We start from the raw sequence: 27391 nt of genomic DNA on the forward strand, positions 1-27391 counted from the left end.
CTGACACTGTCTAAGAAAAATGTGGGCGTTCAAAACACACACATGACATCCTCAGGCTTTATTAGGTGCTTCTTAAGGGGCAGTGACACTAGGACAAACATTAAAGTCCCTTAGCCTGAAAAACATATCCAACCATTCATTGGACTAAAACCAAATGCTTCAGAAAGTATCTGTCTCACTAAAGATCTGCCCAGAACTGTTGGCTGTTGAAATGCTTTATAGAAGACTGAGATAGCAGATAGGCTCTTGGTCATTAAATACTTAAATTTGGTTTACAATTTATATTCCCAGACTTTCAGAACACAAGTATTGAGATTTGGACACACACTGTCAGCTTGTGCATTCTGCAAGATTAGGAACCCAAGAGCAGTCCCTTCAGAACAGGATTCCTAGGGACAGGAACAAATTAATCAAATGGTGGAAGAGCTTTTGGAGGCAGGAGCGGAATATAATTGCTACAAGACAAGGAGACACGAGTAAATTTAGGGTGCAAAAGATTAAAGTAGATTATTCTTGGGGGGAAACCAGAGCAACAGGAATAATACTTTCTTAGTATACATATATTATAGAAGGTAGAACCTATTAAATTACTGATGAAATCAACAGTTTACACCTGGATTAGAGGCTAGTGTGGTCATGATAATGCACAAATTTTCTGTTCTGTTCAATGTAGACATAACAGAGTGAAAATAAAGGGTTGGGAAATGATACAGGAAATATATCCTAAACCTAATTGTTAGACGCTATCTAGGTCTCCTTTCTATAGTGTCTTGAGAAACCAGAATAAATAACTTGGCAAAAATAAGAGAAAATCCTCTCTATTTGAAAACAGCCACCAGGCACAATTCATTTGTTCGTTACCTGTGCAGAGCTTCCCCCTCAAGGCTGAGAGCTTTGTTTCTATCTTCCTACCGAAAATCTGGAATAGGGCTATAGGTATTTGCCTGGAGCAAGTCTGGGACAAATTGGAAAGGGAATAGAAAAATAACTTACTGCACGTGAATGTGCATGCATGCTTCACCACAATCAATCACATTTTCTCTGACACTGCTTCATTTATGGATTATTGCAAAAACACAGGAGGAATGTGAAAAGATAATGTTGTAAAACCATCTGAATGAAATTGGTGGGAGGAACCCATTTCTCACTTTTTCCCAAGCACCTCTGCACTCAGAATCCCAGCATTGTTTAAACCTCCATTCTATATAAGAAAGCTAATCAAATGACACTCAGGAAAATTGACTTGGGTTTTCAATCTAGTTTCAGATCTCTAGTGTACTTATTTCAAATGGCATTTATTATTCTCTGCATATCCTTAGGAACATGCCCTGTCAAGAAATGCCATACAACTTCAAACCATGTTTTTTCCCACCTCTATAACTTTTTATGTATTCCCTTTTTACATTTTATTACAGCATAACATCTAAAAATGAAATAAAGATTATAGGCAATGCTTCAGGACCTAGAGTTCTATGCCTTGCCCTGAATATAAAACTGTGTTGATAGGAACCACTGTTATACCTCTGTAAATTGCTCAAATCTCCCCACTGACCATCTCTGTAATTATTTCTGCGTGGACATGAAAGGTTTGATCAGCAGAAATGTCTTTTTTTATGTCTATCTTTTCTTCCATTCACGTGAACTACACATTTCCCCTTGGTGGTAGATTCCAGAGATTAAATCTGTATTTATTTATAATACTTATCGCTCAGAGAAAGGGATAATGAAACAGAAATGAAGAGTAAAACAAGCAATCAATTTTTACAACTTTTAAAAGTTAACAGTATTAGAATTTGCCCTTCACTGTCATGTTTTTAATGAAATCAAAAGAGTCAGGTTGATTTTTCTCTCTGAAATTGTGCACTTTGTACAATATGCGGAAAGAAGGAGAGAAAGAGGTTGGGGGATGGAGGAGGGAGGGAGAGAAAGGATTTCAAAGCAAAAATGGAATTTTCTAGAGAGAAGACAACTTTATCCAGAAACTTCTACATTAATACAAAAGTTTCTTTAGTCAGCTAACCTTAAAGACATTGAGTTTGTGAGAATTTTAAGGAAAAAGCCCTTAGCTCATTTCCTGTAGGATTGAAATGTTTAGGTCATAACTTCTCCATTCCTTTGCCTTTGCTCCAACTTTTTAATATTCTCCTCTGACTCAGTGCTAACATAAGATTGATCCTCCTTTTACCTGAACACCATTCTTTCTCTCTGAACCTACACTATGACTTGACCTTTCCCTACATTTTATGGGAGACAGCAAACATTTAAATATGGGAAGATGGTGCAATGTTGTGTGGCAGGTGTAGTGATATGTGTGTTGGGGGAGAAGATATGAGTTCTGACTCTGCCAGTTACCAGCTATTTTCATTTCCTCATCTGTCTGTTTTAGGGACAGACTTAGCCATCTCTAAGGACTATTTGTACATCAAGGTGAGTCAGAAGTCTCTCCCTTACTTAGTAAGAAGATATTCAAGAGGTATTAGGGGAAATCATTTTAATTAATAACAAGACAAAATCACAATAAGCAAGAAATCCAGGCAAGGGGGAGAAATAGAGGAAGAAATTTAAAGCGTGTCCAAAATTGTTTTATTCTATTTATAAGGTAGGAATAATTTTTGCTGCAACTGTGGCTGTATAAACTGTTAATTCATACACCTGCCCCCCAAACTCAGAGGTAAGGATTGTTTTTGACATTCTTATTTTTCCACCTTTCTTTCTACATTCTTTTCCACTTTATTTCCTTTCATCTCTCCCATCTCCCTTTCTCTTTTCCCTTCCCCTCCTTCCTTCCTTCCTCCATTTCTTCCTTTCCCCCCCCCATTTTTATCTAAACTAGATTTGATGAGACTTATCAGAGAGCAATTACCTCAGCATACATTTTCTGGAAAGTAGATCCCTTTGAGTATGGAGGTACCAGACTAATGAGACCCAGGCTGCAATGTGGTAAGATGCTGTCTCCAGCATCCAAATCTCAGGGGATGGGAAGATTTTTCCTGGTGTTTAAAGAAAATACAAATGGAGTCTCTAACTGTGATCCCAGAGGATGTGCCTGCCCTGGAACTGAGAATTTATAAATTTCTTCTATTAGTAAAGTATCTGAGGAAATCCTATACCTTGTACATATATCTTACTTTGATGTGTGACCTCTGAGTCTTTTAAGACATGTCCACAGATGTGGCATTAGATAATGGATAAAAACAAAAGACATGACTACTTTTTAGGATAATTGAATCTGGATGCCGTCTTGCTCCATTTTACAGATGAGACAACTTGCCCAAAACCACAGATTTAGTTGGATACAAGACTGATACTTTCTTTCCCACAGACCAGGGTGAGTACCACTACAATTATGCAAATAGAACTGATCTCATTGGATACATACGTCAAATGAGTCCTCTAATAGATATCTATGGAACACTATTAAGTACCAGTGAGAGAGCTGTAGGCTGATTAGTGGAACAGAATGTCCCAGCTTCATCTGACTATGGTCATGCAAAGTCAACCTTGGTTTTTAGTAAACCAACAAAGCTTTAGCAATGACCAGAGTTCTAAGAGCACCCAAGATAAATGCCAAAGTGCTTGCTTAAAAGTGGAAAAGGGGGACTAAGGAAATTGTTAGTGTGAAATTCAGAAATACCTACCAGCACACTGATTTCCCCATGCTTTAGCTGACTTCAGGTTTAAGAATTGTTTTTGGTATGCATTTCACTGCCTCTTGTTCAGGTTAATTTGTTTAAACATTCATGAAGGGAAAGGTTTTTTAATAGAAACATACCAAATATTTTCTTCAATTACAAACTGGGGTGTTTGCTGATCCATGAACAACGTGAATATTCAGTTGTGGAGAGTTTTACTGCCTAGTAACAAAGTTTCCCCCCACCCCACCCCACCCCCGCCGTTAAATGCCAAAATCTGTAAGGAAAATAATGGGAAATGTTTTAGCATGAGCTTGCTCACAAATGACTTGTTTTGAATAAGGCAGAGGTTTGACTGGGGCTTTGTTAGGTTGAAAAGCAAACCAAAACAATTGTGTGTGGGCAAGAGGCAGTGGAAGAAATGATTCTGTGGGCTGACAAAATCAGTGAGGAGTCAGTAAGATTGGCAACAATGCCAGTGCTACTATGTTCATTTTATGATCCATTAAGTTGAGGGAAGTTGGGTCAGAGACTTCAGGGAAGGGAGTACTTAAGTTACCTACCAAAAATAGTCTCCGAGTTGGAGATCAAACCAGTGGGGAAGGTGGAGGCTCTGTAAGATCTGGCGCATTTCTGTTTTGCCCTATCTTTGCTCAGCCTCACCAGTGTCTGGCAAATAGTAGAATCTCAGTAGATATTTCTGAATGGATAAATGAATGAATACAGACTGTGGACAACAGAAGGAGGTCTAAGAAGACTAGCATTTACAAATAGGAATGCATAGCTGTAAATAACCCGTCCCCAATTAGGAAGAGTGAGGTTCACAAACAAGATGCTTTTCTAATAAGTAAGCAAAGGTTAGTGCTAGGGGAACTAAGGTATAATGTAACAATTTACTTACAGTTAGGTTGCAAAAGTTCAGTTCTTATGGGTAGGAGGGGTCAGGAATCAGAGTACTTGGTTGTGAGCTGCTGAGCTCATTAGCTACTAATGTTAAGCTTCTTAGGTCTGTCAGTCTAAAAACTGGATGAATTCCAGAGGCTGAGAAGAAACAGAAGTGGGGCATTGACCCCAGTGTGGAACCGTAGAAGAACTCAGAGCCAGGAAACAATAATGTAAATGATTTGATACCCTTTTACGGAACTTCGGGTGCCAAAAGAAAACCACTTGACAGGTATTTCTTCCAAATCACCACCAGAGAAAGGCAACATTGGTGTCCTGACAGAACCACAATGGACCACATTCAAAATTCCTTCCATCTTGGAATCTCCACCAATTTCACTGATTAGAAAAATGATTGTTCAGTCAAGTCTCATTACCACATCCTGTACCTTTTGCCATTTTCTGGATGCTACTTTCTCTGACACTGATAACATTTAAGTCCATGCCACTGAAGTCTCTGCAGCTGACAGAGGAAGACTTGACTGTTTTCAACTGCCTATCTTGAAAGGCATGCCATCACTGCTTCCCTTATCAAGAGTTGATGGGCAGAATTTGCAAGAGATGCCCTTTCCTTTTGTCCTCAGGGAACGAATGACTTCCTGTGGTATTTGCTCTGTTTACAGAGTGCCAGACAGGATCCCCTTTTCTCTTTCTTTAGACCTATCAGGAATTTCAGTTTTCTGCGAAGATTCGTTCAGAGGAGGGGAACTTGGGATTTTATTTTCTAATGTAGAATATTCCTGGTTAGGACAATACTCCAGGGACACAGAGCTGTGAAAAATTTAAAGGGAGGCCAGGTCAAATGCCTGAGAAGATTTAGAACAGATGAAGCTAAGATGATGTTGGTTGGTTGTTCATACTCATATTCAAGTGAATATGGATAGTGTTGAGATTTGGAATTGAAACACAGATTGGGTCCATTGCTAGAGGTTCCAATAATGGTGGGAAGGAATTGATGAAGCCCAGTTCATGGCATTGTTTTACCTGGTAGCACCAGAACTTCCAGAAAATAGTGGGCCTCCTATTGGAAGTGAGTGCTCTCTTGTCAAAGAATACTGAGAATTAACAGAACTGGTTAGAAAGCTTTGGTGAACATGTTTGACCATATTTAATGATGCTTCTGCTATTGCTTAATGGTAGAACCTTGAAAAACAGTTTTATCACAAGAGAGAGAAATAAAAAGGAAGTACAGATAAACTGTAGTGAATGTAGTCACAGATAATGAAAAAAATACATATGGAGATGTGACCTAAGTTTGTGGCTTTGAGTTATTAAAATGTATAGGTGGGTGAGTATGTAAGCAGTTTGTAAAGGGGACCATGAAAAACATTAGAAAGAAGGAAATTTTATTGTTGTGTTTTTATGGAAGGAGGTTAAATTCACACATTTTCTACCTTGGCTGCTCCTCTAGATCTTTGGTGCCATAATATACTCATTATTTTTGTGACCATATTTTCCAAACCCCCGATTTGACCCTATGATCTGACAATGACAATCAAAATTGTTTGTTTTTTTAAAGAATGAGGACAAATGAAAAGTCATAATCCAACCCAAGGTCAGCATAGATGGTGAATACTAGCTACCCATGGGATCCACCATTACAAGTTTAGAAATGATGTTAAACAATGGAATAGCATGAGCAGTGGATGATAGTAGTTCCTGATTTATAACAGATAAACAGTCATCCATTCTATTTATAAGAGTGATCTTGTTACAAATGATCTTGTTATATTGCTAGCTTGACCAAGCAAATTAATTTAAGTTTATTCTTTAGTTTCAGTTGAAGCTGTGTTCATTGGAGCACTAGTGTTCAAAGGAGGTGTCTGGGGGCCAATAAAGATAAAGAAGAGAAATGTAAATGCTAGTCAGGTGGGGTGGGTCATCATGACTTCTACCTTCTTCTTATTCAAAGTAGCTTGACTTTCATTTGTTTTGGAAAAGAGAATTTTGCATGATATTTTCCTTCCTTGAAAATGCTCTTCTCTTCCCAATATGAAAGTTTTCGTTTAGAGAAAATAGTGCAGAGGTTTATATATGGGAGAGTACTTAATGTTCTTTATAAACATGTATAAACATGACTTCTAAAGACCTCTTCCAGGTGTATCAGTCTTTAGCTCAAGACCTGTCACACTTAAAAAAAAATTGGGCTGAAAATCATTGTTGGGTGAACCTATCTTACTTTCAGTGTAAAAAGACACTAAAAGTTAAGTCAGCAACTTCTCACCCATTTTCAGCAACTCTTCCTGGGGAACCCTCCAAACCAAGTCAATCAAAGTCTATCTTCTCTGTCCCTCTGCTCAAATTACTGAATGGCCTCAGAGAAATCCCTTTGCTATAGTGTGCAGGGTCACCAACAAACCATGTTCTCTAACTGTAACTTCAGCTGTACTTTACCAATCTTTCTTTTTTTTTTTTTTTGCAGTACGTGGGCCCCTCATTGTTGGTGGCTTCTCCCATTGCGAAGAACAGGCTCCGGACGCGCAGGCCCAGCGTCCATGGCTCACGGGCCCAGCCACTTCGCGGCATGTGGGATCTTCCCGGACCTGGGCATGAACCCGTGTCCCCTGCATTGGCAGGCCGACTCTCAACCACTGCACCACCACGAAAGCCCTACCAATCCTTCTGATGCACTTTTCTCATTCCTCTTAGCAGTTTTCCTGAAAAATTACCCACCTCACAAGTACCCATACTACCAAACCTTACTTCAATCCCCATCATCAAAAAACTACACTTCGAAAAGAAAATCCACGCAGTTATTGATAAAACCCATCAGCTTCCAGCCTCCATAACTGTGAATATAACTCAGTAGCATTCTTATCTGCTTTATTTCAGTTTCAAAGTATAAAATATCCTTCCTCTTCTTCAGGGTCAATTCCTCTTCTCTGTACTCAATCTCATCCCCATAAATTTTCTCAAAGGAATCACTCAGTCAATAATGTACCTGTCTATCATTCACCTAATTTTTTTTCCATCTATGCCTCTGTTCAAGAATATCCCATCCTCATTCTGCCTTTGAACCCATATGATATTGATCTCTCTCTCTCTCTCTCTCTCTCTCTCTCTCTCTCTCTCTCTATATATATATATATATATATATATATAAAATGGCAGATGTTTGTATTGTAGTATTCTTAGATGCAATAACAGAAACACAGCTAAGATTAGAAGAGAAACATAAAGATATTTTATAGTCTTACATTCTTAGAATTCTGGAAGCTGGGAAATTAGAAGTTCCAGGCCTAATCATCAAGTGTACAGATTCCCTCTTCCATTTTCAGGATATCAATTTTGTCCGTAGGCTTGTCCCTCTTAGTTGCTAGAAGGCCTTAGACAACTACATCCAAGGCTGGAAGATAAGGAAAGGACATTAGCTTTTCTGGGTCTCATTAAAAATATTCACAGAAGCCCAACAGCATGTTTCTCCTCAAGTTTCATTGGCCAGGATCACACTGTAATCAGGATCCTCTGGGGCTGAGTAAGGGACCAGATCTAGATCACCACTGTGATTCAGAATGCCCTGGGGCTGAGTGGTGGCCCAGATACACTAAAGCACATGGCCACTTGATATCCAAACTAAATTAGAATTCTGGAAGAAACAAAGAAGCACGGATGGGGACTAGGGTGCCAAAGTGTTCTTTAAACTACATATTCAATTAATCAGGATGCCAGGGCTGAAAATTACTGTTGTTGTGGCTTTGCTCTTTCTGCTTACACAGCCTCGGCTCTGTGGCCATCTCTAATTGGATGTTTTATTATTTTTTTTTGATAATTGACCTTTGGATTAAAGAGAAAATAAGTAGGTATTAAAGGGAAAATAAGTATGTATAAGTTTGCAGATTGAGGAGGGGAAGTGAGTAGAGTAGAGAAAATTCAATAAAACTCATAAATTCATGACTATGCTACTGAACTGAACTCTTAATTATTTATAACACTTGACTGCTTCTTATACATGTTGGGAAATCTACCATTTAAATAGTCATCTGTCTATTGGTCCAGAAATAGAAGAAATGAGAACAAAAGAATCAGTTTGGAATTCAGGCTGGAATAAGCATTATATTACTCTAATTCAGAGTCCTGTAGAGTTACACACTGCTGTGACTCTAAAGGAATGATTTTAACAAAGTACAGGGATGGCTCTCTATTCATACCTGAGTTCTTTCAGGCTAAGGACCCATAATGATTTTTCAAGGATATTATGAACAACTGGAAAATTGAAGAGGAATCTCATAGTGAACAATAGTCTCTGCTAGAGGCAAATTTGAAGATAAGTCAAGTTTGATGCTTAACTATTTTGAGAACATGTTTGCATAGGACTGCTGAATCAATGTCTTGGTTTTCCCTCACTCTTTCCATATTTCATGTTCTGTTCTAGTATAACTTCATCTTCCCACTCCCTCTTGGCCTCTCCATTCATTTTTTCTTGTTGTCCTCCTTTTCCTCACATCCAGACTTGTTTCTTTTCCTTTCATTCTCTCTTTGACTCCTGTTCTTTCCTCTGCTTCTTCTCTCCCAGTTCCCTTTAACCTTCGGAGTCAATTGGAGTGAATATTTGTCCCTGTTGGACACTATTAGACTTTCATGGTTCTGTCCCTCTCTAGTCTGCACTCCACCTTCTGGTAGTATCAAGGTAAACACAATAAACAGAGTCCTTGTTTGGTCAAGTTTGACTATGTAGATAACCTAGATAAATAATTCCCAACCTTCACTCACAAAAATACCCTTTTTCTCTTTTGTACTATGTTTCGGGCCTTACATTTTTTATATTCCTGCTTTAACACTCACTTCATGATGGCTCCATAAAAACGTAATGTATTTTCTCTTTTGTTAAAAGAGGAATATCCTCCAAAGCAGCTATCTCTCAAGAAGTGTTGAAATCCCAAGAGAAATCATGTTTTACATTTTAAAAAATGCTTTCCAAAGACATAGACATAGAGAATGGACTTGAGGACACTGGGAGAAGGAAGAATAAGCTGGGACGAAGTGAGAGAGTGGCATGGACTTACATATACTACCAAATGTAAAATATATAGCTAGTGGGAAGTAGCCACATAGCACAGGGAGATCAACTTGGTGCTTTGTGACCACCTAGGGTGGAATAGGGAGGGTGGGAGGGAGATTCAAGAGGGAGGAGATATAGGGATATATGTATATGTATAGCTGATTCACTTTGTTATAAAGCAGAAACTAACACACCATTGTAAGGCAATTATACTCCAATAAAGATGTTAAAATTAAAAAAAAAATGCTTTCCCATGTATTATCATGTTAAATAAACCCCCAAATCCTGGCAAGTAGGCAGGGAGACAAAACTGTTTCAGAGAAGTATGGGCAAAATATAATAGGCTAATTAAGGGCAGAACCTAGATCTCTCTCAGTCTTTATAGTACTGATATCTATGAGTTTGCGTTATACTAATTTTATATAAAATAAGCAGATATAGAGACAGTGAATATACAATAAACACATGATTTTCTTCTTTATCTTCAAGAAGAAGTAACATTTGCAATTAGCCCATGGAAACTGGAATTGCTTCCCCTGCATGGCAGACACACCTTTATCACCACTGCTCCAGCTGCATTTCTTTGTCCTTTAGTCCATTTTACTCAGATGCTTGACAGGGCATCAATACTGACCCAAAAATGAGCTTTGGTTTCTTTTTTCCTTCCTTCCTTCCTTCCTTCCTTCCTTCCTTCCTTCCTTCCTTCCTCCCTCCCTCCCTCCCTCCCTCTCTTTTTCTCTATTTCTCTACTTTCTTTCTCTATTTCTTTAGTTTCTTTGCTCCCACCCCCACTTCTAAGAAGAGATGAGAAATCCTTGATTCTCTTCATTCACATTCTCTTTGTTTTCATTCTTTTTTTTCCCCCTCTCGGTCCTATAATGTAATGCCAATTATTAGAAAATATAATTCACTGTGTCTCACTATTATTTATAACCTACTCAAGCATTTTCTTCACATTCTTAATATCTCTGGTGTTGGAGAGAATTACAGCTGGGAGGCTGACTGCAGGCTCCTGTGTAACAAGAGGAGAGAAGAAGACTGTTTACACAAGTGAATTTTCTGTTGTGTGGTGGGGTTTCATGATTTTTCTAGAAGAGTTAGATATTTTGTTATGCATTTACAACTATTTTTGCCAAAAGAAAAGAGAGACCCTCTATGATTAAGTTTTTATTTTCTTTCTTCATAGGAATAAGGATATAAAAATGTTTCAGTAGATCAGTTTAAAGCAGAGAACCTTCCTTATACATTTACAAAGATATCCTGTAGATGATGCTTCCTGGGAAGTTTAGGTCTATAACACAGCTCTGAATACTTGTGGCTCATTCTATACCTTTGACTCTAACTTTCTATAGCTCTTGGCTTCTCCCTCTCTCTCTGTCTCTCTTTTCTCTCTCTCCACACCTCTCTCTCACTCAGTTTCTACACACACACACACACACACACACACACACAAACACACACACATTACATCAAGGCAAACTCGTAAACAAATGAAGTCTGCATCTTTTCCATCAAATTTAGCAATCAACTTAGTCTCTGTCCTGAGAACTCTGATCTTTTTACTATCCAAAGGCAAGATTTATAAATTTACCTACCAGGAATTCAGACAAAGCTAGAGAAATTCAGATAGAGAAAGAGAAATAAAAAATTCACAATAGGATGGTATATAGGAAAGGAAGTGAAGAGAAGGTAAAGACATGATAGATAGAAAAATTATTCCTTCCTAGGCAAGCAACATACCACTTGGTAAACTGGGTATGAAAGAATCCCAATGAAATTTAATATTAAGACCTTGGGTACTTTGTCAGGTCCACAACACACACACACTTTTTTTGGTTTGTTTTGGTACCAATGACCCTAGGAACATTATCTCTATCCCTCATTGCAAGCACACACATACCCTCTTGAGCTCCTTCTTCTTGAGTAACTCAGGGGTGGACAACAACTTTCCAAACACCTACCCTCCTCTTGTCTCCTCACCCTACTCTTGCTGAAAAATGCATAGAGATACTTTACATTTTGAGAATTTCAATGTTAATCGTGATAGGTAAACAGACATATAATAAAAATAATAATTTCCAAGCAGTTACAAACATTTTAGGATTTTATGTATGATCAAGTTCCCTAGTGTGCATTTTATAAAATCCTCTGAAATTTATTCATTCATGCAAATAAATTATACTCTTTGATGACATTTTTATAAAATATGTCATGATCCTAGTAGAATCATTTGGATTTTCTCATAAATATTTCCTTAGTCTTGACCTCTATAGTTCAATTAACAAATCAACCCATAATTTAGAATTTTGTTTTGTTTTGTTTATTTTTTAAACTACAAATAAGCACAATATATTTTACCATATGAAATTGATTGAGTAGTTAAATTAACTACTGAGGTCATGAAAAATCCTTTCTGTAGATAGGGAAGCAAAGAAAAATTCAATTATATTCAGTAAAGCAACATCTGCAATGCTCAATGGTAGTCAACTGAATGGTAGTGTATTAATTTCCTAGGACTGCCATGAACACTAAAACTGTGTGGCTTAATTGAAATAACAGAAATTTATTCTCTACATTTCTGGAGGATAGACATTTGGAGTCAAGGTGTCAGCAGGGTTGGTTCATTCTTGGGAGTTCAGATGGAAAGTATTTTCCATGCCTATTTCCTAACTTCTTGGGGTTGCTGGCAATCCTTTGAATTCCATGGTTTGAAGATGCATCAATCCAATCTCTGCCTCTGTCTTCACATGGTTTCTCCTTTTTTATGTATTTCTGTGTCATATTAGTATATGTGTCACATTAGTACACATTAGAACATGATATTTTCCTCCCTCTGTGTGTGTGTTACATTAGTAAGGGCATCAACCATTGGACTTAGGACACAACACTAATCCAGTGTGACCTCATCTTAACACATTTGCATCTTAACTAATTACATTTCCAATTAAGATCACATTCTGAGGTTTCAGGTGGGCATGATTTTTCTGGTACACAATTCAACCCACAATAGATGTTAAATGAGGGTCCTTTTACTTACAGGAAATGCAAGCTAAAACAAGATGGTGTCCTTGGGTATTTTATTCCCCTATCAACTTAGTCTCAATTTTATTCTTCTGCAGAATAGTTAGGTTTACACGTACTTTCAGGGTACAGCAAGTCACACCATTGATGGTTACTTTATCAATCTCTGGACCCTTCCTTGAAATTAAGCACAAGAAGTCAGAGTCATATGACCATTGCCTAGGGTTCTGATAATAAAATTCACTCTTTGTTTTGATTTAAAGCTATGTATTTAGACCTCACATAACTAGGTAGAATAACTTCTAAAGTGGACTTTACAGAAATATCTCATACCTAGATCTGCTTTGTAAAACTCCTAGCAAAGAACTAGGAGTTGAATATAAGGCTCATATCAATTGAAATTATTGAAAAAAATCATTCTACTTGGTGGTAAACTATAAAGATACAGATATTAAACACATACACACATGCACATATGCACGCATGTGTACACAAACACACTTATACAGACAAAAAACAGGAAATGGGGTAATCCCTATAGTTTGTACTATTTTATTTCAAGAGAATATATTTCATATTCAAATTACATAGTTTTGTAATTGTTTAGAAAACAAACTCACTAACTCTTTTGGTCTTTGCATCTCAGATTCTTGTCATAACAGGTTTCCAGTAAATCTAATTAAAATTTTGTGTCAAACCTGTCCTGTCTTCCACCCCACCTTGCTTTGTAGTTTTATTTTGTCACAAAATAATGTGTGAATATGGTTTAGAGGCAGCCTAGAGTAGCAATAAGAGCATTGACTCTGGAAGCAGACGGCATGCAATTAAATCTAGGTCCCACCCATGTATGAAAATGGACTAGGTAGTTGACCTCTTTGGGCCTAGTTTCCTTATTTGTAAGACTGAGATAACGAAAATAATATATTCCTCATAGGAATGTTGTATGGGAGAAATAACTTAATATCTCTAAAGTTCTCACTTATAGAATATTTGTTAAATAACTAAACATCTGCTAGAACAGAAGTTCACTGATGGTGGGTCTAGTATGTTGCATCCCCATCATTCTCTACAGCACCAAACACAGTGCTCTTCACTTAACATATATGCACTGCAATGTTTATTTGCATAAAATATAATTGCATTGCTGTGAATTAACTTCCCCCATCAAAATTCCTTTCTCTGAATATGAATTGATTTTATCCAGGAGGAAGAGGGATGTCTATTCCTCCTAGAGGTTTACTGTGCTGCCAGGACAGGAAACTAACTGATCAGTGCTCATTGAGCATAGAAGTTCACATTTTGAAAAAGTTTCTTTCCCAACTTCTCTTGAACAAGCTAAATAGTCCACTTCAAAACCTATCTTCTCTTAAGGAATTTTACATTAACCTCAGAAATACATTTCTTCCTATGTGTCCCTCAACTTTATTTTTGTGTCCTATAAGGATATGATTCATAAATGTTACCATAGTTTATAAAACTGGAAGGCATAATAGGATTTTCTGAGCCTGTGGTTATTGCCAGTGGTGTACATTACAGTCAACATGGAATTTAGGTTTGTCTTTGAAAACATATGACTGGGGCCCATCATCATAAATATAGATTATATAAGGCAGTAGGGTAGTGGTTTCATGTCTGAGTTCTGAAGTTTGATGTTAATGGGTCTCGGGGCAGGCCACCTCAAAATATGCCAAGGTGATATACTGATTATTTTGAATTAAAGTTACCTGAGAAACATCTGGTACAAGAAGAACAGTCTGACCCTGCTTTGTTTTTCTGAAAGCAGGAAACAAAATCCCCAGGGCAAGGTATCTTCCCTAGCCGGGAGGATGGAGGACATCCTTATCACTGGAGAAAGGGAATTTGAGGCAGAGGAAGCTATATAAACACAGTTTGTTACTTCTTCAGTAAATGCTTACTCCAAGCCCAAACACTTTTTTTTGTCAAATCTTCACAAATAATTGATTATTTGTCTAAAATGGTATGTAAACAGCCTGTTTCAGTCACTTCTCAGGTTTCATACCTATGGAGCCTCCTTATGTACAAAATTAAATTTATTTTTCTCCTGTTAATCTGTCATGTGTCAATTTAGTTACTAAACCAGCCAAAGAACCAAGAGGGGTAGATGAGAAAATTTCTCCTCCCCTACAATATAAATCATGGTCCCTTTCACTTGTCATCAGAGTGACCCAGACAGTATTTCTCAAATTTTAATGTGCACACAAATCACCTGGGGATCTCTTGAAAGTGCAGATTCTGATTCAGTAGCTCTCTTGTAGGGCCCAGGGTTCTACATTTCCAAAAAACTTCAGCTGATGATGATGCTGTATAGATAACCATACTTTGAGTCTTAAGGTCCTAGAAACCCATTGCTTAATATCTTAAAATTTCAATTCCCTCATATGTAAAATAGAACAATTGTGAAAATTAAAGATATAATGCATAGAAAGTGGCTTCATCACACAGTCAGGCACAGCAAGTGTTAGACATTTTATTAATATCATTATTAAGCTCAGCTTTATGGGCTTGGACCTGTGCATTACACAGAGCTCAGTTTTAAGGTGCTTAATATTTGGTTGAATGCTCCATTGTCTCCATCTTAAATAATTTGTTTTACCTTGGAACTTGTGTTTTATAAGTGGGAAACTGGGGCATGCATGTGAGCAGAGGAGATACTGGAAATATGCACCATTACCAACATTCTTTGCCGACTACTCGCACTTAAAATTTACAAGGTACCGAGGGCATAAAATTCTGATGGACGCAAAGTGAAATGGAGTTCAGTAAGACTTAAAAGTACAAGGGAAATGTGTTACATCTACAACTAAGTAAGTGAGGCCACACTTCCCCAAGATACCACACTTTCCATTTGACCAAAAACTTGCTTTGAATGCAGAATGAAGACAGTTGCAGTCTAAGAACCATGAAAAATCCAGGATCCCCACTATATCCTTTCTTAATCAAGTTACTCCCTTTCTATTAGCTAACCCTTTACACTTAGAAGGAAAAGGGAAAGATAGGACAACCCATAGTTCTTTTCTTTTCAATTATTTCTTGCTTGTCATTAAGCTGAAGGTAGACAGTATTGGTAGAATGTATGTCCATCAAAAAGTAAAATGCAAACAGTTGAATTAGTTTTGTGTAGTGTTTCCTCTGTTCTGGTAGGAACAAAATATATATAAATACACAAGCTTGGAATACAAATTTTACAATTTTGATGATTCCATATACAAGTTAAATGCTTTCATATTTGCATATAAAACTGACATTGTACAATCTAAAGATAAATGATAAAAATCTAGCCAGTAATTTAAATTTAATTTTTCACTATTTAGAATGACATTAAATAGCAAATAAAACACACTATGACAAGCTGAATAAAAGACCATGGACTCTAAAGGAAAAAGATTTATATGTTAATACTTTTAATGAACACTTTTCCACTGCTTTTTGAACTGGGGGCCCTGAAGTTTCATTTTATACTGAGTTCCACAGATTATGTAGCTGGCTCTGCCATCATTATTATAATCATTATCAACTGGTCTGGGCTGGGGTTTCAGTTTGAAAAATCCCCGATGAAACTAGAAATAACTTTGCAAAGTTATTATTCAGATCAGGAAACTGTATCTTATTTATAGTTGAGCACAATTCCCATTTTGTAATTTGTTGTTAAAACTGAGAATATTTTTTAAATTGTACAATTATTGGATTCTGAGGAATGTCAGATTAATTATCTTATGTCTTGTTCAAATTCTCCTCCAAAAAGAAAATATAAGCATAGGGTTTGTTCCATTTCATTTAATCTAGAATTGGTCCCTCTGTTCTCTGAATGCATGTTTTATTTCATCTGGCCAGACCTATGACAGTCCATGTCCTTACAGGCATCGTGGTGCCTCAAGTCCCCAGCTATCCTGAGCCTTGAGGTCCTTTCTTGTAGCACTCTTCAGATCGGATAGAAGATTTCAACACAGATTGGATAGAAGTCTTTTCCTGATGAGTGAATAGGTTAAGTAACGGAACTGACTGAACACACTTTAATAATTACCAATGTAAGGGGGGGGGGGGTCAGATCCTGAGGCATTATGTTAAATTCTAGTTTGACTGCATTTATGCTTTCACCAGAGAGAAAGGAGCAATGTGTCAGTTATCACAGAGTATTGCTTTTATCTTCCTGCAATGGGGCATTTTGATTTCACTATTTCAATTTACTATTGAGATAAATAATAGTTCTTATAATTGAGAGTGATAAGAAAGACATTGGACACAATTTCTAAAGGTAAGAACTGTTTACATTGATCTTCAAATGATGCAGCTTCTGCCCTATTTAGACGTCTTTAAATCCTTATTCCACTTATACAGTCCAATCCTGAGCAGCTAAGACTTTCACCCCATATATTGCACTGCACAATTGACTCAATTCCTTGTGTGTGTGTATGTAGGGAGGAGTTCATTCTCCTCCACTGCTTCATGTATCATCTGGTGCTGGAGGAAGACAGAATACAACTTTGATGGACCAATGGGCTGATCCAATATGGCAAATCGTATATTCCTGTTTGGGTACAAATGAATAACCTCGTACAGGTCTGCACACATTCAACAAAATGATGAAAGGAAGGGGGAAAAATGGAATTTCCTGATCATTGCATTCCACTTTATTTCTCTGTTTTAATTTTGTAAGTGAATTCAGTGTCTATAGAAGGCAATTGATTGCTGTAAGAGAAAAGGAAAGAAAAATGTTAAAGCCCCAAAGCACAGTTTGAGTACTGTTAGGCTTTGTTCTCTCCTCCTGCTGGAATCTTCAGCTGGGCTCCTCAACTCGCAGACTTCAAAGGTCATCTCAGCATGTCAGGGCCAAGGTATGGTGGATTCTGCAGGACAGGGCTGCAAACCTAAGTCTGCTACTTTTTATTAGTTGAGGGAGCAAGGGAATGAGGACAAAGAGGGGAAGGATTGACTAGTCATATATGAAAGAAACAAGTGATGGCTCAGTTTGTCTCCAAACCTCTCAGATATTGCCTCCAAGGCATTGTGCTCCACACCAATCATCTCACGTTCTCCACAGCACACCTTAAACATATTTCCAACTCGTAACTTTCTGGAATGTCTTTCAAGTTAATTTCTCTGCCTGTCTTGTTCTCCTGATGTATATTCTTCACATCCTACCTCCTGTATGAAGTATTCCTTAATCAACCCAGACCACAACAGTCTTTCTGTCACTATGGGTCTCTGAAGGATTTATTATATATTGCTTTTTTGTCATCATTACTCTACACTTTACTTTTTATTTTTCACAAATAGATGTTTCTTACTATTAAATAAATTCATTAAGGGGAGTCTAGCATTTTTATTACATAATAAGTTCATAATTAATATTTGTTAATAAAAATTACTGTTATCTTAAAATAAGTATATGTAGGTCATCTGTATAGATTCCATATTTTTCCATATATTTATATTTTAAATATTCAATAAAAGGATAAAAAGAAAATCAAGGTCAATAAAGCACCACCTTACTCCAGGAGCAGTGGTTATTTTGTTTTTTTTTCATTTTTGTTTTCTATTGAGTACCAAGGGCTAGGAGGCCTGATTCCAACTAGATTATATCTAGGTGAAGAAAGGAGGAGGGAGGATAAACCCATCCATTATAACCAATCAGCCAATTTAAAAGATCAGGGCATATTAACCAGAAAAATAGACAAGAATGAGCAGGACAAATGTGCAAAAGGACCAGTGGACATAAACAATTTATGCAATGCAAGGAGGCAACACTGCAGAAAGAGTTCAAAAATAATTGAATGTGAATGCTGTACATAAATCCAGATGATATTCAAGCTGTGACCTTGAGGTGAAAAGGCTCCTTAAACTGCAACCAAAGCTTTCTATTCTAAAGGGATTAAATCTCTGAAAATCATCCTCTTTCTTTGAATTCATGTTTCACACTTTGTAGTTCTCACATAAAAAGGGCAGATGTACCAGCAGTTCAGTGTTTACTTTCTTATGTTTCCTTTCTTCCCAGATAGCTGGTATCGGCTTTACCACAGATCAGAGTGGGTGAGCCTTTCTCACCTTCTGATTATGGTTTATAATTGTCAATACCAGGTTATCAAGCTTTCTAATGGAAATTACCAGTGCACGGAAGAATAATAAATCAATCTGCTCAGGTGGGAGAAGTATAGACTCTGGAGAGCAAGTCACCTTTTCTAGGGCTCACAATAATTATGAGAGCAAATTTAATAAACTTTTGCATGAAACTTGTAACAGAACATCCCTAGATTTTATTGTTGCCATTGCACTGCAAAGTAGAGAATAACAGCAAAAGACTAAAATGTTCAAACACAGGCTAGGCAAGGCTTAGTCCTCACTGCTTTTCTATGGCCACGGTGTAACATTCGAATCCAGTTCCTAAAACAGGGTTTCCTGTTTACATTTACAGGTTTGATTTTTCCTTTCTCACTAGACAGGTAGCAATGATCATAAAGCTCAAACTTATTTAGAATGGCAGCTACCACAACAGACATTGGTTTCTTACTTAGTTCAGTGCTTTAAAGGATTAAACCTGGATTAGGAGGAAGAAGGATATATTCCCAGTGGGCAATATTTATAACAAGGAGAAGGCATTTTACTACCCCCTTTACAATAATTACAAGGAGGAAAAATAAATCCCAGGAACGATTCTCAAAATGGTAAGATGTGGGCAGGACTTAAGAAATACCCCTTTCTAGTTCCCAGGCAATTTATGTGTGTGTGTCTAAGTATCCAATTAACAGGCACAGATGCCATTTTGCATTAAAAAATATAGGGTTTTACAAATGTAAACCAGTTGTGCCCATCAATCTCACCAATCACTTTGCAGAGGTCTACCAAGAATTTAGACTTGAATGTCATGGAATTTATTTTCTTCTGCATTAAAATAATCAAAGATTGACATTTTTTGTCCAGTAAAATATTTTCCTCAAAGAAGCGTAGGAAACCACAACACATGTACAGTGGTAATCCTCACAAAAGTCAATAGGAATAGATGATTTCTGACCCATGGAATGTTACTACATTCTAAACCAGCTCTGGACATCAGAATTCTTAGCAATGATAGGATTTTTCTATATCTCACTGTCCATTCCAATAGCTACTTGGCCCAGGTAGTAGTTTGAAGTCTTGAAATGTGGCTAATGCAACTGTTGGGACTGCACTCTTAATTTTATTTGATTTTAACTAGTTTAAATTGGAGTAGACATATGAGTGGATACCATATTGAACAACACAATTAAAATCATTCATGGTGTTGATATGTCAGTAAATTAACAAATGGTGATCTGTAATCAGAAACCTGCTGCTCTATAGCCATGTGATAGCTATACAAGCTAACCTGTGTAAGCCTGTATTTTATTCTGGTAAATAGTAATAATAATTGTTCTTCCAGTATTGCTGGGTGGTTAAATGTACGATGTATGAATTACTTTATTTTTTACCAGAAACAAAGAAGGTCTGTAATCAATGTTTTTTGTAACTTTCTTCTTTTGTCTTTCCCTCCTTTCTTTCTTTTCTCCCTTCTTACCTTCCTTCTTTTCTTCCCTTATTAGATATGAAAGAAGAACCAAAAAAAGCAGCAAATGGAAAGGATCTTTGATAAGGATCATTGTTATACTTGTTGCTCCATTGAGTGCACTGTTCTAAATCAGAATTTTGCATAAAAGTTGCTTCCATCTGGTCTAACCCACACTCATCAGGAAACAGTACACAATATAGCCAATAAACTGTTTATATCTCTTGTAGATTTTTAAATTTGTATTGAAATTATGATAAAAAGAGAAGTTATTTGAAGGCTCCATGAGACAAAAATGATTGTCATTGGACCTGGAAGAGAGGGTATAGACAGAGGAAATGGCAGGATTAAAAGCCAAAAATAGAGAAGAGGACAAAACAGAGCATAATTCAATGCAGTGTATTTTAAATTATGGTATGTTTTTTACCCTCTTAATCTCATTATACTTAATAAATGTTAGAAAACTTTAATACACAATGTTGAAGAATTTATATGTTCAAATGAAAAAAATAAATGGCACAATGAAAACTGCTCAGCTCTGCTGTCCTCCTGTACCCTCCTTGTTTCCCTGCTACTTTGAAAGAAGACACATCTACCAGGGGCTGGGTTATCTGGTTTGGATTATTTGGTTTCTTGTTTATATTGGCCACCCCTCTTCCCACCATGTGTTACTTCTTTTCTTTCTCTTTGTCCTGTATGTACATGTATCTTTTCTTTTATTTCACTCTTTTATGTTTGCTTGCTTATTTGGCTGCTCTATTTTCTTGAGACATTTTCCTGGGTATGGTCAACATAGTTTGGTGACCTGGTTTAGAAAATCCTATTTAGCACTTGGCAGGTGTTGAGAGAAAAACTTAAGTGGTTGTTTTGTACATACGTTTTTGCTTTAATTATGAATCCATGGGAAAATGAATAATTGAAATGTTACGTAACTGAAAGCCAAAATAAAATTGGCCTGTTTGGTTGCAAATGACTATTAACAACAACAAGATAATGCCTGCTTGTTTTTGAGGACTGTTCTACCCTAATGGAAAGTTATTTTCGAAGCTGGGGAAAAGTCGTGCATAATATCAGAAATAAATTTGGTAAAATCCAGGGCCTGAGGTTCATTTCTGTGGAAACCTGCTCTTGTCTCCTGCAGTTGCCTTGGCACAGAGGCTCCCAGAGCTGGTGCAGCCCACGGGTCTGGAATCGGAGCTGCCAGGGCTTGGAGGGAGCTCAGCTGGACACATATGTTATTAGCTCCATCCCTGTGTTTCCAGACTCAACTGAGCCCTCCATTAACTAACTGAATACTGAAAGTTCCTAGCAACCTGATTCGTTATAGCCAAAGAGGTACTATACTGCACTATACATATAAATATATAAATACTAGACACATAAGTATATAATATACTTATAAATAATATACAAATAATATTTTCATAATATATATTTATAGTATATTTAAAAAATATGTTTATACATAATATATACTTATGTATATATCATTATATATTATAAATACTAATACATTAATATTATATTAATAGATAAACATATTAATTACATTGTTTTAATTAATTAATGTATTAGTATATTTTATAAATAATGTAGATATATTTATATATTATAGATTATAGATTATTATATATAATATACATTATTATATAAAATAGATTACATACTATTATGTAATATACAAAGGTATAATATATGAATATATAATATATATATATACATATATAAATATATATAAATATATAATATATAAATATCATTTATAAAATATTACATTAACACATTAATTAATTTAATTAATATATTTATATATTAATGTATATTAATATATTATATTATATAATATATTATATAAATATATTTTATATAATATATAAATATTATATGTATATCAATATATGTTTATAAATAGATAAATATTAATAATATATATAAATATTAATAATACATATAAATAATATATGTTATAGATGTTAAATTATATTTACATATAAATATATTTATATATATAAATATATAGCATTGTATACAGATATATATATTTATATATTATATTGTTTAAAATATTTATATCAATAATATGTAGATTTTACTATATTTATAATACATTATATTATATATATAATACAATGTATAATACATATAATATAGTATAATGCATATATATAACATAAAGTATATAATATATATAAAATTTATGATATATATTATATAATATATACATATATTTTATTTATACAACTAAATATAAAATATAAACATTATTATGTATAATAATAAATATAAAATATAATATAATAAATATATTTAATAAAATATATATAATATTACACATACTATATTATTGATATATAAAATATGTATAATATATTATATATGTATAATATATTATATTATATATTATATATTATAATTTATAATATAAATATTTTACTGAAACTAATATAATATATTAGTATATTAATTAACACATTATAATAATATATTATAATATTATATAATATATAATATTAATATAATAATTAATATATTAATTAACACATTATAATATTAGGATATAATATATTAATATTATTATATATGCTATACTATACTATAATATAGCAATGTAATATAATATATATTTTATATTAATAATAAATCATCTAAGCTTTAAAAATATTAATCTATTTATGAATGTGCAATAATTTCTTGAAAGAAGCTATTGTCATGTCTTTGACAAGATGTTTGATGGGGTTGTCTTACGGGGACATACTTCCCTTTTGTAGACAAAGATATTTTTATGATTGTCTTTGTATTCACTCATCCATCTGTCCATGTATCCATGCCTTTCTCAACTATCTATAGAGTTTCTTGACTCTCTGGATAAATTATCATTTCTAACAAGTAGAAGAACAAAGGAATGAACCCACACTCCTCACTATCGGAATAATCCCCACAGAATTAAGGTTTCCCTTGGTCACATGAGAAGTAGTAAGATCAAAATTATGTTATTGTTATGTCCAAAGGTCTAGGACAAAATGAGCCTTTATTATTATAAGTTAAACACTTAGCACTGAAGCAAAAACACCATAATATTGTTTTCAATTTATGCTTATGTAGTTCATTCTATTTTTTCCCAGTTTTATTGAGATATAATTGACCTACAACACTGTATTAGTTTAAGGTTTACAACATAATTATTTGATATATGTATATATTGCAAAATAATTACCATAATAAATTTAGTTAACATCCATCACCTCACATAATTACAAAAGTATTTTTTTTTCCTCTCTTGTGATGAGGACATTTAAGATTCACTCTTGTAGCAACTTTCAAATACACAATACAGTATTGTTAACTATAGTCACCATGCTATACATTACATCTCAGAACTTTTTATCTTATAACTGGAAGCTTGTACCTTTTGACTACCTTCATTCATTTCCTCTACACCCTTACGCCCTGCCTCTGGCAACCACCAATCTATTTTCTGTCTCTTTAAGTTTGTTTGTTTAGATTTCACATATAAGAAGATCATATAGTATTTGTCTTCCTCTATCTGGCTTATTTCCTTTAGCATAACACACGCAAGTTCTATCCATATTGTCGCAAATGGCAAGATTTCCCTTTTTTTTTTTAAGGCTGAATAAAATTTCATTGTGTATATATGTCCCAGTTTCTTTATCCATTCATCCATCAGTGGATACTTAAGCTGTTTCCATGTCTTGGCTATTGTAAATAATGCTGCAATAAACTTGGTGGTGCAAATATCTCTTGGAGTTAGTGAAGTCACTAACTTTACAACCTAACTTTACACGTGATTGACAATTTAGATTGAGCACCTGTAGATAGAGAAAAGGAAGCCCAACTTAGGAAGCAAAACAACCAGCATTTTGCAAAAGTTTATGAGAGAATACTTCTTTACAAATAAATTGAATAAGTCATGCACCCTCATGTAAATGCAGGAGCTTCAGACAAGTAGATCACAATTTAAAGAATAATTAAGGTATTTATGTGAATAGTAGCAAAGGCCCTGATACAAAAGAATTGCTTAATTGTGTAGACTGGCATGAGGTAAAAGCAGGGTGTGACAGACAGAAAAGAGTCAGAAACTCAAGGACAAGATGATCCCAGATGGCTCAGAGAAAAGACTTGTTTTCCATGCCCCACAGGTTTAAGGGTTCTCCCCAAAGTTACTAGTAGAGCATAACTAGCACCTACTTCAGAATCCACTGCAGAGCATTTGCATTTAGATGCACATAATTCTTAATGCCCATACATCTTGTTTAGTTCTCAGCTGTTGGGTTCACTGGTTCTCAATCAAGTTTTATAGTTTTCATAAATTCCAGGTTAGAGAAATCTAATGGCTTGAGACAATCTTACCTGAGTATCGCCATCAGGATCTTGGGGATAAGTACAAAGCCAGTGAAGAGCACCTCTCCAGGATGAGGCTGAGATCAAGATGTCCTTATTCTGCTTTTACTGCTACTCATTACACATGAACTTTAGTGAAGAGTGGGCAACCCTACAGGAGAACTTTGATTGAAATCAAACATGGAAATGTCAAGAAATAAAGAGGATACCAAAACTCAAAAGAAAATATTTTTACTGATATTCCCTAATATTTGCATAAAAATTTGTATCTATTCATAGAATTTTAATATCTTATTCTATCAATTTATTTCATCATCTTTTACAAAAAGATCCTGCACACGTTATTTTCCCTATTTGATAGGTACATCAACTAATGCCCGGAATAATTAAGTGAGGTTCTCACGGTCCTTCAGCATGAGGGTGGCAGAGAGGAGACCAGAATTCAGTTACCTTTTTCCTAATATAGTTTTCCCCTGGTGACCTCATATTTAACTGTGCAGGTAATACAAGGGAGCAAAATCCAGTTAGGCTTTAAAAGGTGGGAACACTCTCCTAGGCTCAAATCAAACAAGTGTCTCACCAGGATGCAGGTGTTTTTAAAGTCCATATATCTTGATTTTTTTTTCTTCTTTTGCAGAGATCATTAAAATATGCCACTGGTATCCTTGTGTGCTGACTGTTGGGAGTTTTCTAAGAAAGGCATTGTTATTTGTTATATTCAGGAGGATTTGTGGAGGAATAAATTGCATACACATAGTTTGAGGGCAGCTGGCAGTCAACTACGATTGCTGCTGTGCACTTCACAACATGTTTTATGTGGCTGGGAACATTTACATTAAGGTCAATTTGGTTGCCTAAATGGAGAATCGCCGCTGAGGGATGCTCAGTGGAGTGCATTGCTGTTTGGCAGGGGAAATGGAACAGATAAACCTACATGTGCTTGGTCTGACAGCTGGTGGGTGGTCCCAGCCATGTCCCTGGAACACTATTCAATTCAACACATATTTATTGAATAACTAGATGGTACAAAGCACCAAAGTGTTGGTGAGTAGACAAGGCTGCACAAATCATGGTCTTAGAAGGGTTTCCAATAGCAATAGTTCTCGATATCTAGCAATAATTGCATGATTACCATATGCTAGACATTGTTCTATATGTTCAACATGTATTAACCATTGTAACGTTCATAATGACTCTGTGAGATCGGTGCCCTGATTTCCTTATTTTATCAGTGAGGAAAGTTGGTTGGTGAGGTCTGGTGCTTTTACTAGTTTTCATAATGTCTCCTTTTACGGGCATATGACAGACTTGCATTTCATTGCCACCTTGAAGTTGGCCATGGGGCCATGTGTCTTGCTTTAGCCAAAGAAATGTGAGCAGCAAAGATACTTGTCACTTCTTGGGGAAAAGTTTAAGAGCTGCTACACAATTCACCTGTAGCATGGTACCCACTGACCTTCCTGATGATGGAAAATCTGTCACCCTGGGCCTGTGAGCCAGGATGAATGAGAGAAGGGACCTTGATGACATAAAAGAGACATGAAGTGAAATGTCATTTAAGCCTCTGAGATTTTAAAGTTGTTTACTATGGAAACATAAGCTAGCATAGACTGGCTAAAAAAAGGTAAGAGTAAAAATAGTGGACATATGAAGTTAATTGACAAAAAAAAAAAAGATAGCACATGATTAAATACCAATGAAATATAGCAATAATAAAAGCAGTTACCATTTACTAAATTCTTAGCAATGTACTAAGTTCATTACATACATATTCTCTAGTATGTAAAACTATAAAATTGTCATTCACATTTTACAGACAAGAAACAGAAGCTCAAAGAGGTTAACTGAACTACTTAAGATAACATTTAGGAGGATACAGAACAATGAAATAAAATCTGGTCTTTTTGTCTCCAAAGCTCACACCCTACAGAAAGGCTGAAAAGGACCCCAGACAACCTTATCCTTCAACTCCTCGACTATAGAGTTGAAATAGTTTATAAGCCACTTTTCTTTCTTCCCACTCTCCTTTATTTTCCTGTATCTTTTCTTTCCCATTTATTCTTTCTCTTCAACTCTTCCTCTTCTCTGTCCTTCAGTTCTTCTCTCTCTTACTCCATTTCTCCTTTCCTATTTTCTGCCTTCTCATTTTCTCCTGATATCTATTGCACTTTTTTTTTCATGCTCACGTAGGGGGCATGGGATCTTCCTCAAGTTTGCCTCCTCATTGCTACAATCTCCTGTAGGTAGGGGCCAAGAATGCTACTAAATATCCCAGAATGCACAGGGCAGCCTCCCTGCAAAAAGGCAAAATCTAGCCCCAAATGGCAATAGTACTGAAATGGAAAAACGCTTTTCTCAATAATCAGTAGACTCATCACCAGCTCATCTCCTTCAGGTTTGAATCTGGAAAACCCTGGCATACTTCATGTCTCTTTCCTACATTAGGAGGTAACACTTCTTTGATTCTTTTTCCTGAATCCTCAGTCTCAGGGGGTTACCTGCTTATCTCTCTTCTGGGTAGAGGGTGCTGCATGGGATCTCAAATTCCAGTTCAATCCTTCTGGTAAGACCATATTACATATTAGAATCTGAGGATTTTAAGTCTCTAATGATATTAATGCATTTCCAAAAATTACATCCACAGAAAGCTATGTAAGATATTCGTCTTCAGTGGAAAAACACATTTTATAATATCTTACATTTGGAAAAGGCTATGATGAAATTAAACATAGTTTTTTTTACTATGGGGCTCTTCTGAACCTTTAATATGCATTACATCTTGAGAATCTACAAGTTGGAAATGAGGTACAAGTGTTTCTTCTATATATTTTGTCGCAGAACTTTTTTTTTCAAAGAGTCTCTTTCTGGACTCTTCTCTGTAGTACATAACTTGCAAATTGT

Source organism: Lagenorhynchus albirostris, chromosome 14, assembly GCF_949774975.1.
Source record: "Lagenorhynchus albirostris chromosome 14, mLagAlb1.1, whole genome shotgun sequence".
Taxonomy (NCBI): Eukaryota; Metazoa; Chordata; class Mammalia; order Artiodactyla; family Delphinidae; genus Lagenorhynchus; species Lagenorhynchus albirostris.